Source organism: Andrographis paniculata, unplaced genomic scaffold (assembly GCF_009805555.1).
Source record: "Andrographis paniculata isolate CXL003 unplaced genomic scaffold, ASM980555v1 Contig71END, whole genome shotgun sequence".
Classification (NCBI taxonomy): Eukaryota; Viridiplantae; Streptophyta; class Magnoliopsida; order Lamiales; family Acanthaceae; genus Andrographis; species Andrographis paniculata.
This window is the reverse complement of record NW_026137608.1, coordinates 5,416,244-5,425,534: the sequence shown is the minus strand read 5'-3', so window position 1 is coordinate 5,425,534 and position 9,291 is coordinate 5,416,244. Positions and strand designations below refer to the sequence as shown.

At 34.2% G+C, this 9,291-nt stretch overlaps 1 long non-coding RNA gene and 4 other non-coding genes across 5 annotated transcripts; all 5 read left to right on the top strand.

Annotated features, from left to right (window-relative positions):
• The first annotated feature begins 1,291 nt into the window (after positions 1 to 1,291).
• LOC127265039 (uncharacterized) lies at positions 1,292 to 2,644 on the top strand. The gene is made up of 2 exons (XR_007841876.1): positions 1,292 to 1,562; positions 1,675 to 2,644. It is a non-coding gene; the product is annotated as an uncharacterized LOC127265039 (long non-coding RNA).
• A 182-nt stretch (positions 2,645 to 2,826) lies between these two features.
• Positions 2,827 to 2,976, top strand: LOC127265117 (small nucleolar RNA snoR134). The gene has a single exon (XR_007841910.1). It is a non-coding gene; the product is annotated as a small nucleolar RNA snoR134 (small nucleolar RNA).
• Positions 2,977 to 3,089: 113 nt separating this feature from the next.
• Positions 3,090 to 3,176, top strand: LOC127265116 (small nucleolar RNA U36a). The gene has a single exon (XR_007841909.1). It is a non-coding gene; the product is annotated as a small nucleolar RNA U36a (small nucleolar RNA).
• A 60-nt stretch (positions 3,177 to 3,236) lies between these two features.
• On the top strand, positions 3,237 to 3,331 carry LOC127265113 (small nucleolar RNA Z223). The gene has a single exon (XR_007841906.1). It is a non-coding gene; the product is annotated as a small nucleolar RNA Z223 (small nucleolar RNA).
• An 81-nt stretch (positions 3,332 to 3,412) lies between these two features.
• LOC127265114 (small nucleolar RNA Z278) lies at positions 3,413 to 3,530 on the top strand. The gene has a single exon (XR_007841907.1). It is a non-coding gene; the product is annotated as a small nucleolar RNA Z278 (small nucleolar RNA).
• Positions 3,531 to 9,291: the final 5,761 nt, after the last annotated feature.

Sequence of the window (9,291 nt, the reverse complement as noted above, 5' to 3'; positions counted from 1 at the left end):
AATCAATTTTTAATACTTTAAAAAAATAATTGCAAAAAAATATAAAAATAAGTATATTAATATATATTTTTTTTTGATATTTTTAATATTTATCATTATATATATTTTAAAAATTTTAGTAAAAAAATTAAAATATTATTTTGATATCAAAAATATCAAAATAAAATATATATTAATATATTATTATTTTTATTATTTCTTTTGCAATTATTTTGTAAAAATGTTAAAAATTTGATTATTTTTTATATTATGAAATAATTGTAAAAAAAATATTTTTGTCGAATTATAAATATATATATCAAATAATTTTAACCAATAAGTGAAAATAATAATAAACACGACCTATAATATGATTATATTGAAAACATGGTCGTGAACATGACCTTAAACATGGCTATGTTGAGAACAAAGTCGTGAACATGGTCTAGAATATATGGCTCTGTTGAGAACAAGGTCGTGAATATGATTTAGAATATATGGCTGTGTTGAGAATATGGACAGAAACATGGGCAAGAACAAAGTGTGTTTAAAACATGGACATGAACATGAGCAGGACATGGTTGTGTTCAAAATACGAGTGCACGTAATCAACACGGCTGTGTTGGTTACCTGGGACGCTCAGTCGCCTTCTGAGTCATCCAGCACGGTCATGTTCAGTCCCAATCAACCATCTTAAGATTAAAATTGATAAACTTTTGTTTGAATGGAACCACAATTGACAAAATTTTTTTGAATAAAACCAAAATTAATAATTACTCCCTCCGCTCAATACAATAGTCTTGTTTACTATTTTTGTTCATCCCAAAACAATAGTCTCATTTTCATAAATAATCATATCACCATAAAACTATCTCTATTTTTTTATTATTATTACATAATTTTCACTACTTTTTACACTAATATATTTACAAGGGTAAAAAAATCATTTATTATTACTTTTTACCAACTATCTATATAATATTAATATTCCTTAAATTTTGTGTCAAACACAACAAGACTATATTTATGGGACGAAAAAAATATAATATTAAATAAGAGCAAAAATAATTTTTACTCTTTTATTTTTCACTATGAATCAATCAACACATAATTTTGTCATTTTGATTAATTCAAAATTAATTAATTTTTTTATAATTTTTATATGTAGAGATAAAGTTACACATTTCGAATACATTACCGGAATCCGGATACAGAAACATTCCATTCAGATTGTTGTTATTATTTAAATAAAAAAAATATCATTATTATTATATTATTAATTATTTTTCTATTTTTAATAAGTTGAAGAACGTTTGTTACACATTTTTTGACCGTACAATACGATAAGCAAAACGGCCTTCGGCGTCGTCTATATAAAGTCTAGCTAGGGTTCTTCCTTCTTCACCCAAAATCCCAACTCAGTCTCAGAGGCAGCGCAGCGGAGAGTTCTGCGGGAGTTGTTGCAAGGGTTGTTGCCCCTCTCCGCCTGTCCATGATGCCCCGACATCTCATCGGATAATTATTCCGATCGATCATCAACAACCCTCTCTACGCCGCCGCACCATTGCGCGCGCGCTGTGTTTGTATGTGTTTTGATTTGTGATTTGAGTTACCTGTGAAATAGTCATAGGTTGAGATACGCAACTCTTCGGAATTCCATTGTTCCAAATCTAATCCTTAATTATCGATCAGCAGATTCCGTCCTCGTCTTCGTCTTCCTCTTCTTCTTCTTCTTCTTCTTCGGTTCGCTTGAGTGTTACGCTGCGCTCCTAAGTACTACCGTCGGGAAAATGGCTGTGATGATAAGATAGTCTCTGAGTTGGGTCGGGCGGGGATGATGCGACCCGTATCTTGGCGGGGCGGGTTCGGATCATTTGAGTCCGGATTCCGCAGCCATGGCGGCGTTGCCCTCCCTTCGCCCGTCGTTTTCCAGATCTGAGCCTTTCCCGTAACTGTTTTTTTTTTTTCGTAGCTTTTTGGTTACCTTTCTGCATTTTGGAACTCTGCTTCTTCATTTGTAAATTTGGCCATTTCCTTGTGTAAGACTGTCTTGACTCTTGACTATATTTTTTATTTTTGAAAAAAAAATATACGATGAACAGTATATATGATTTGTTTTATAGCTAATATAAATATTATATATATATATATATATATAAATATGGCGAGGTAGTCCGTGGACCTATAAAAGGGCAGGAAAGCAATTTGGGTTTGGTATCCATTCTTTTTCCTGCTCCCAGAATGAGGCGGCGGAGAGGGATTTTCTAAGGGTGGTTGCCCCTCTCTGTTCGTCTGTGATTTCACTTTCCTCTCGAAGCCCTAACAGCCCTGACTTGCTTTGCTTGCCTTTTCCATGGTTATGGAACCCTGAGATTCCACAACCTTAACAAGAATCATGTTTCCTAATGTGCTTCTTCTGGCTATGCTTATACTTGCTAGCTAATTACATTCTTTCTTGTTATGGGACGGACGGAGTATTATTATTATTATTATTATTCATCTTTTGCTCGTTCTTGGAGAAGGCTGTGATGATGATTTTCTAAGGGAGCGGGAGATTCTGGCAAGATGTAACCGGACCGTATCTTGGCGTGGCAACCGAGTATCTCGGATTTGCAGCCATGGCGGTTTTGGGCATCTGCCAGATTCAACACAGATCTGAGCCTCATTCGTCTCTGTTTCTTTCAATTTTGTTATTTGGTAGATTTAACGCAGATCTGAGTCTTATTTGACTTCAGGTTTATTAGATCTGAATTTTAATTTAGGGTTTGATTTTCTTTTTAGGGTTTCGGTGTAGAATCCCCAATTTTGTTCTTGTATCGATCGATCGATCTTTGAATTTATGCTGATTTGCACGTAGCCTCCCGGGCTCCTCGGAATTCATATCTGATGAATGAAGCCCCAATGCTCGTGCTAAAACGATGTCGTCTAGTGTTGCAGATTTGCCTAACTGTACCTTTCTTTCCACGGCTGATCTGTGTCAAATTGGCGGCGACATTATTGAATGATCTTCCAATCCTTTTGGTTCTCAAATTTGTTTTGCCTCCGAAATTTGTTATATGAATGATCTTGATTTTTTTGGAATCTACAATTCCTTGGCTAGTTTACAATTTTGGCTATGATTACTTATCCGCGCTTCTGAGATTTTTTGTCGACGAAGCAAGAAACAGGATAATGGTTGAATTTCTTGATATGAGCCACTGTTTTAGTGTAAACATCTAATAAGTTTACTTGTTGAATTTTTACTTGGGTGTGAAATTCCTGGGCTGTGATGATTGTTTTTACAGCTGTTTATGCCAGTTCTGCTTCAGAAAATTCTTGATAGATAAGCTGTTAAATATCACTGAGCCCCTTGTATATTTATCTAAATTAAGACTTGCTTTTATATTTTATTATTCATCTACATTTCTCTGAATGTGAATCTTGAATTGGTTCAGTCAATGATGAAATATCCACATGGTTGAGGCGTGGTTGATTTCGAGACCCTGTTCATCAGGGAGAACCTACTCGGGATTGCTATGCTTTATCATGAAATCATTGGAAGTTTCTGAGATTGTTTGATAAGGGAAGATTGGTTTGAAATAAAATCATTTTCTTGTTCTTCTATGATCCATTCTATGTTATTGGTGGTGATGTTACTCATTGCTAATTACTGAAATCCATTGTTGCTCATTATGATCTAGTTTGAGTTTTAACTACACTCTTGGAATGGTTCGTCTCATGATGTAAGGATTGCCCAGAAAGTTATATTTGTAAACCATAGCATGGAATAAATCAAATCACTCGTTTAATTGGAATTTATTCTTCTTGGATATACTGCAACGGTTGAGCTAAAATCAATATAATTATATGAATATATATATATATATGTATATCTTACTCCAATTCTTCTTCGGATCCGAAAATTTTTCATCAAATTATTGGACTTTGATCTATTTCACCCATCTACACTAATGAAATCAATATAATTATGAAAAATATATATACATATATGTTTGTACCCTTGTAATGCTTCTTTGCATACGAAAAACAGAACAAGAAAAGAAGAAAATCAAATTATTATTTCCTGACTCTGTAAAATTAGGGTTTTGCAAAAATAAAAATATAAAAACAATAAAAATGTGAGGCTCAGATTTGGTATTGGTCGGGTAAAGGGAAGATCCGGCCCGCCATGGCTGCGAAACCACCGGTTGCTGAAAATGCAAGCCATCCGGGTCGCCCCGCCAAGATACGGGCCGGGTTACCATCCTCTCCTTCACCGTGGAGAAAGCTTAGAGAAAAATTATCATCACAGCCTCGCCTCGGCGCCATTACCTTTACCAAGTGAGCTTGAGGTCAGTCAGTCTGTCCATGTCCTCGAATAAAATAAAAATAAATAAATAAATAAATAAGCTTTGCTCAATCTGGATCTGAATCTGTGATTCGAAAGCTCGAAAAGAGCAGAAGACGAGAGTGGGAGTGGAGGAGAAATCATAGGGCGAGAGAAGTGATGGATGGATTGATAGATTCGGAAACCCTAAATCTACATCATCGCCTCTCGCCCTCATCTCGCTTTCTCATCCCTCTCTTTCTCACTCTGAGTCCGTTCTTCATTTCAACGTATTATTATATAGACATGCCTAACCGGTTTACCACCGGTTCGGAACCGGAACCGCCATTAAACCGAAATCGACTTTTTATGGTTTCGGTTATAATATTAACAGACCGGTTCCAACATGGTGTAGAGTAAGGTTATATTGGGTAAATTTGTATTCCATTTAAAGTTGATTTTTTAAATTGATGTTTTATTTTGTGTAATAAAATAACAGTAATACGGCTTCCCTAAGCTTGTCACATTTGCGTTTGGTAGTATTGTAATTAACATTAAAAATGTTTTTATATTTATATAAATTTTTGTACAAATGACTATTATTAGTATTATAAGATATTAAAAAAAAATTGCAATTTTTTCTTAATTTGTAATATGTTTTGATATAATAATTAATATTTAAAAATCAATTCGCAAAAAGTAAATAAAACCCTTAGAGTTGAAAAAATGTATTACTTTTATAAAAAATTATAATAGTTATATAGTTAGAATTAATTTATATTTAAAATACAAATCAAACACATTCCATATCCATTTATATTTAAAAATTATATATTCTTATAAAAGAAACTATAATAATGTGCCAAATTTATGTTTTATTTTTTTAATATAATATATATATTTTTAATTTATATAAAAAATTTCATAATCTTTTAATATTATAATTTTTTATAAATATATGTTACACTTATTCATATAATCAATCTATTAATTTTAATTTTTTTTCTAATTAATATATTAACTCAATAGTAAAAGATCCAAGAAAAAAAAACACAGGAAAAAATTATCTACACACACCGTGCCAAAAAAAAATAGATTGGATAAGCAAATTCCAAATTTTGTTTGTTACAAAAGCATTATGAATTTTTCCGGGTGTTGGGCCTGGGCTGTGTTTTCATTATCAAATTGGGCCTGAGTATGCATCTAGGGTTAGCTAACCCTCGTATAAATACGCACAGAACCCTAATTTTCTCAGAAGAGCGAGAAAGCTCGAAGCAAAAATGAAGGCTGGAGAGGCGATTTGGGAATTCTTCAAGGGTGGTTGCCCATTTCTCTTGGCCGCTGTGATTTCCTTCGCAACCAACAGCCCTTACTTTGCGTGATCTAGGATTCCATTGATCCTTGCGCGCTCAAACTGTATGGTCGTGTCCTCGACAAGATCTACAGGCAAAAATAAATAAATAAATATATATATATATACTCAATTTTCTGGTTCAGCCAATTTGGATGGACAGATAGATAGATAAATAGAGAGAGAGAGAGATGGATAATGATGGATGGGCAAAAATTGGTCGGATATCTGGGGCAGTGATGATTTTGGATCTGGTTTTGCTCCGAGCTTTCTCGCGTACGAAATTCGATGGTAGGGGAAGTAACCCGACCCGTATCTTGGCTAGGCGGCCTGACCGGATGGCTTCCGATAAGCCGCCGGTGGTTCCGCAGCCATGGCGCGGTGGGTCTTACCTTGCCCGACCCGCGGTTATACAGATCTGAGCCTCATTTTTCTTTTTTCTTTTTTTATTTTTATTGCTTTTTTTATTCCGGGATTTATTTTTTTAAAAAAATAAATGAAAACTATGTAGTTTTTGGAACTTTGTATTCATATTTATTTTTAGGTAATTTCATTTTCTATAAAAAAAAGTTGCAAATTATAATATCCCCCACCTACCAAAATTATAAGATTCTTATATCTTCTATTAAGTAGGAAATGATTTTATCAATTAGCATAATCTTATTACCATTTATTCGTTATGTTCATTTTTTTAAATTTATTCCTACGATTTTATTTTTATCAAAAGTAAAAAAACCGTATACATTTTTTATTTTTTAATTTTCGTGTTTATTATATAATAAATATTACATTTAAGGCGTAGGGATTATTTTTTATTTTATAAATTAAGAATCAAACAAGCAAAACGTCAATGGGCTTGGCGAATAGAGCAAATTTGCACGACCAGTCACATTTGGGCCTATTAATGGGTACCTATGTTTCTGGGCTGGGCCCAATATCATTAGCAAATTGATAATGGGCTGGGTTGGAAACAACACATAAAAGATTCAATCCCTCTCCAAAGAGGATCATCGAATCAAAGTCAGCTCAGAAATGGAGGTGGAATGAGGGCTGCGGCGAGGTTGCCGGAGTTCTCTAAGGGTGGTTGCCGGCATCCCTCTCTCTGCAAGCTCCATGATTTCTGCTGCTAAATAAAGCAACAGCCCTTTCACCATAGCTATCCTTTGCTTTACTCAACTACTACTGCTACTATTACTACTACACTGTCATCTTCATTACCATTTTCATCTTCATCTTCTTCCTCTATCCGTCTGAGGGTAACAGAGGCTGTGATGATAATTCTATTCCTTTTTTTTTCTGAGCTGACGAATTGGGCTCGGGAAGCCCGGCCCGTATCTTGGCTGTGCCACCCGGACGGCCTTATCTGGCAACCGGAGTGTGCTGCCATGGCGCCGCCGGTTCTTCCTCCATGCCCTGATTCTGTCTACAACAGATCTGAGCCTCACCTAATATCTTAGTTCACTTCTATGATACCAAATCAATCTTTTTTTTTTTTTCTGTAACATATTCTTCACAAGTTTCAAGAAAATTTTAATGATCGTCGAGACCAAGACCAGAAAGGAAGGAAAGAGATCGGAATTAAAATAAAAACACTAAGATCTACACAGTGAAAAAATTGTAAAAAAGAAAAACAAAATCTGAATCTTTAGTGCAAAAACAAGAATTTTTTTTTTTTCTTAAAAAAACAAACAATAATTGAGGCTCAGATTCGCCTTCTTTCATCAGAAGAAATAGAAAAGGTTCGAAGCTTGCTGCCATGGCTGCTAATACCAGGAAACCCAACAAGACGACGACGGGGATGAATCCATCATCAAAACCCCATCACCATGTCATAAAGGTCCCTTGATATTGCCTCGCCAACATACAGCTTCGCCCACAATACTCTGATGTTTTTTCCCGATAGATCATCACTGCCTCAATTGGTTTAGGGTTTAGAATTTAGAACAAGTTCATCATCTTCATTGTCGTCATAGAAGGGCTGTTGAATAAGGGTTTGGAGATCATCGGCCGGCGTTGGCACAGAGAGGGCCAACCGCCCTTGAAAAACTCCCAACCTCTCCGCGCTCAGACGACGGCGGCCTCAGACCTAAACTAATGAGATCTTGGGTGAGGGAATTCCATCCTTATGGTTTATATGCCGCAACCGGTTTATTTAAACTTGCCCAATCGGTTCCGAACCGCCGGTTCAATTGTTTCCGTGAAAAAAGTAAATAAGAACCTGACCGACCGCCGGTTTCATTTCCACCGACTCAGTAAAATTAGGGTTTTAAAGACACTATAAAATAAAATTACTGTGTGAGGCTCAGATTTGGTAACCGTCGGTCAGTCGGTCGGTCAGGTAAGGGAAGATCCGGCCCGCCATGGCTGCGAAACCACCGGCTGCAGCAGATGGGGGCCATCCGGGTCGCCCCGCCAAGATACGGGCCGGGTTGCCATCCCTTCCTTCCCCGTAGAGAAAGCTTAGAGAAAAAGTATCATCACAGCCTCTGTGTCTCCTCCTCAGAAAATAAATAAATAAATAAACGTTGATTGATGGATCTGAATATGAAGCTCGAAAAGAGCAGAAGATGAGGATGAGAGTGAGAGTGGAGGAGAAATCATAAGGCGAGAGAAGGTATGGATGGATTGGGAAGCCCCAAATCTGGTTCATCATCGCCTCTCGCCCTCATCTCGCTTTCTCTTTCTCTCGCTCTGAAGTCTGCACTTTCAGTTCAACAATTATTAGTTGACATGCCCAACCGGTTCGAAACCGAAAACGTTAATAAACCGAACCGCTTTGGCGTTTCGGTTTAAATATTCATTGAACCGCTAACCAGCCGGATCCAGCACCGCCTTCCTTTCTCAATTGGAAAAAGGTATAAGGGTTATGGGTTATAGGTGATGAGTGACCTCTTCATTCTTTTTAAATGATGTCACTTGGTGTGTTCTTTGTCAATAGAAGATTTTATAATATTTAATTTTCTACTAAGTTGATTGGATTTTTATATCATTGATTTTTAGGAAAGATATTAATTTATATATTTTATTTATTGATAAAATTAATTTATTTTTCTATCATATTTATTATGACTTTATTTATGCACATAATATAATATTTGTACAATATTTTTTATTTTAAAAAGATTTTTTCATTAATTGTTAATATTTATTATAAAAAATTAATATATATACATAATTAAATATCATATATTTATTTTTTGAAATTTTATTTTTTTTCAAAAATATATTATATTTAATTTAATTTTTAATGAAACAGTAATTAATAATATTGACCGATTTAAAATAAATTTAATATATATTATTGGAATATGTATTTAAATTTTTAAAAATATATTATTTAATATGCATGTCACTGGTAAAATATAAAATTTCATACTATGATATATGTAAATAAAAAATTTGTTTATTTATTTATTTATTTATAAGTAATATAAATTAATTTTATAAAATATTTGGAGTTTTAAATGTAATAGTAATAAATTGTGTTTTGAAGATAGAGATAGAAATAAATTTTTTTGATTGGGTGGTAAATGATGTCCGATGTTATATGTTACATAGTTAATTAAATTGATTTATATTTATTAAATATGTTTTGATTTAAAATGTGTTTGTATGGAGATTTAAATACTAAAAAATTTGAATTGTTGTAATAGTT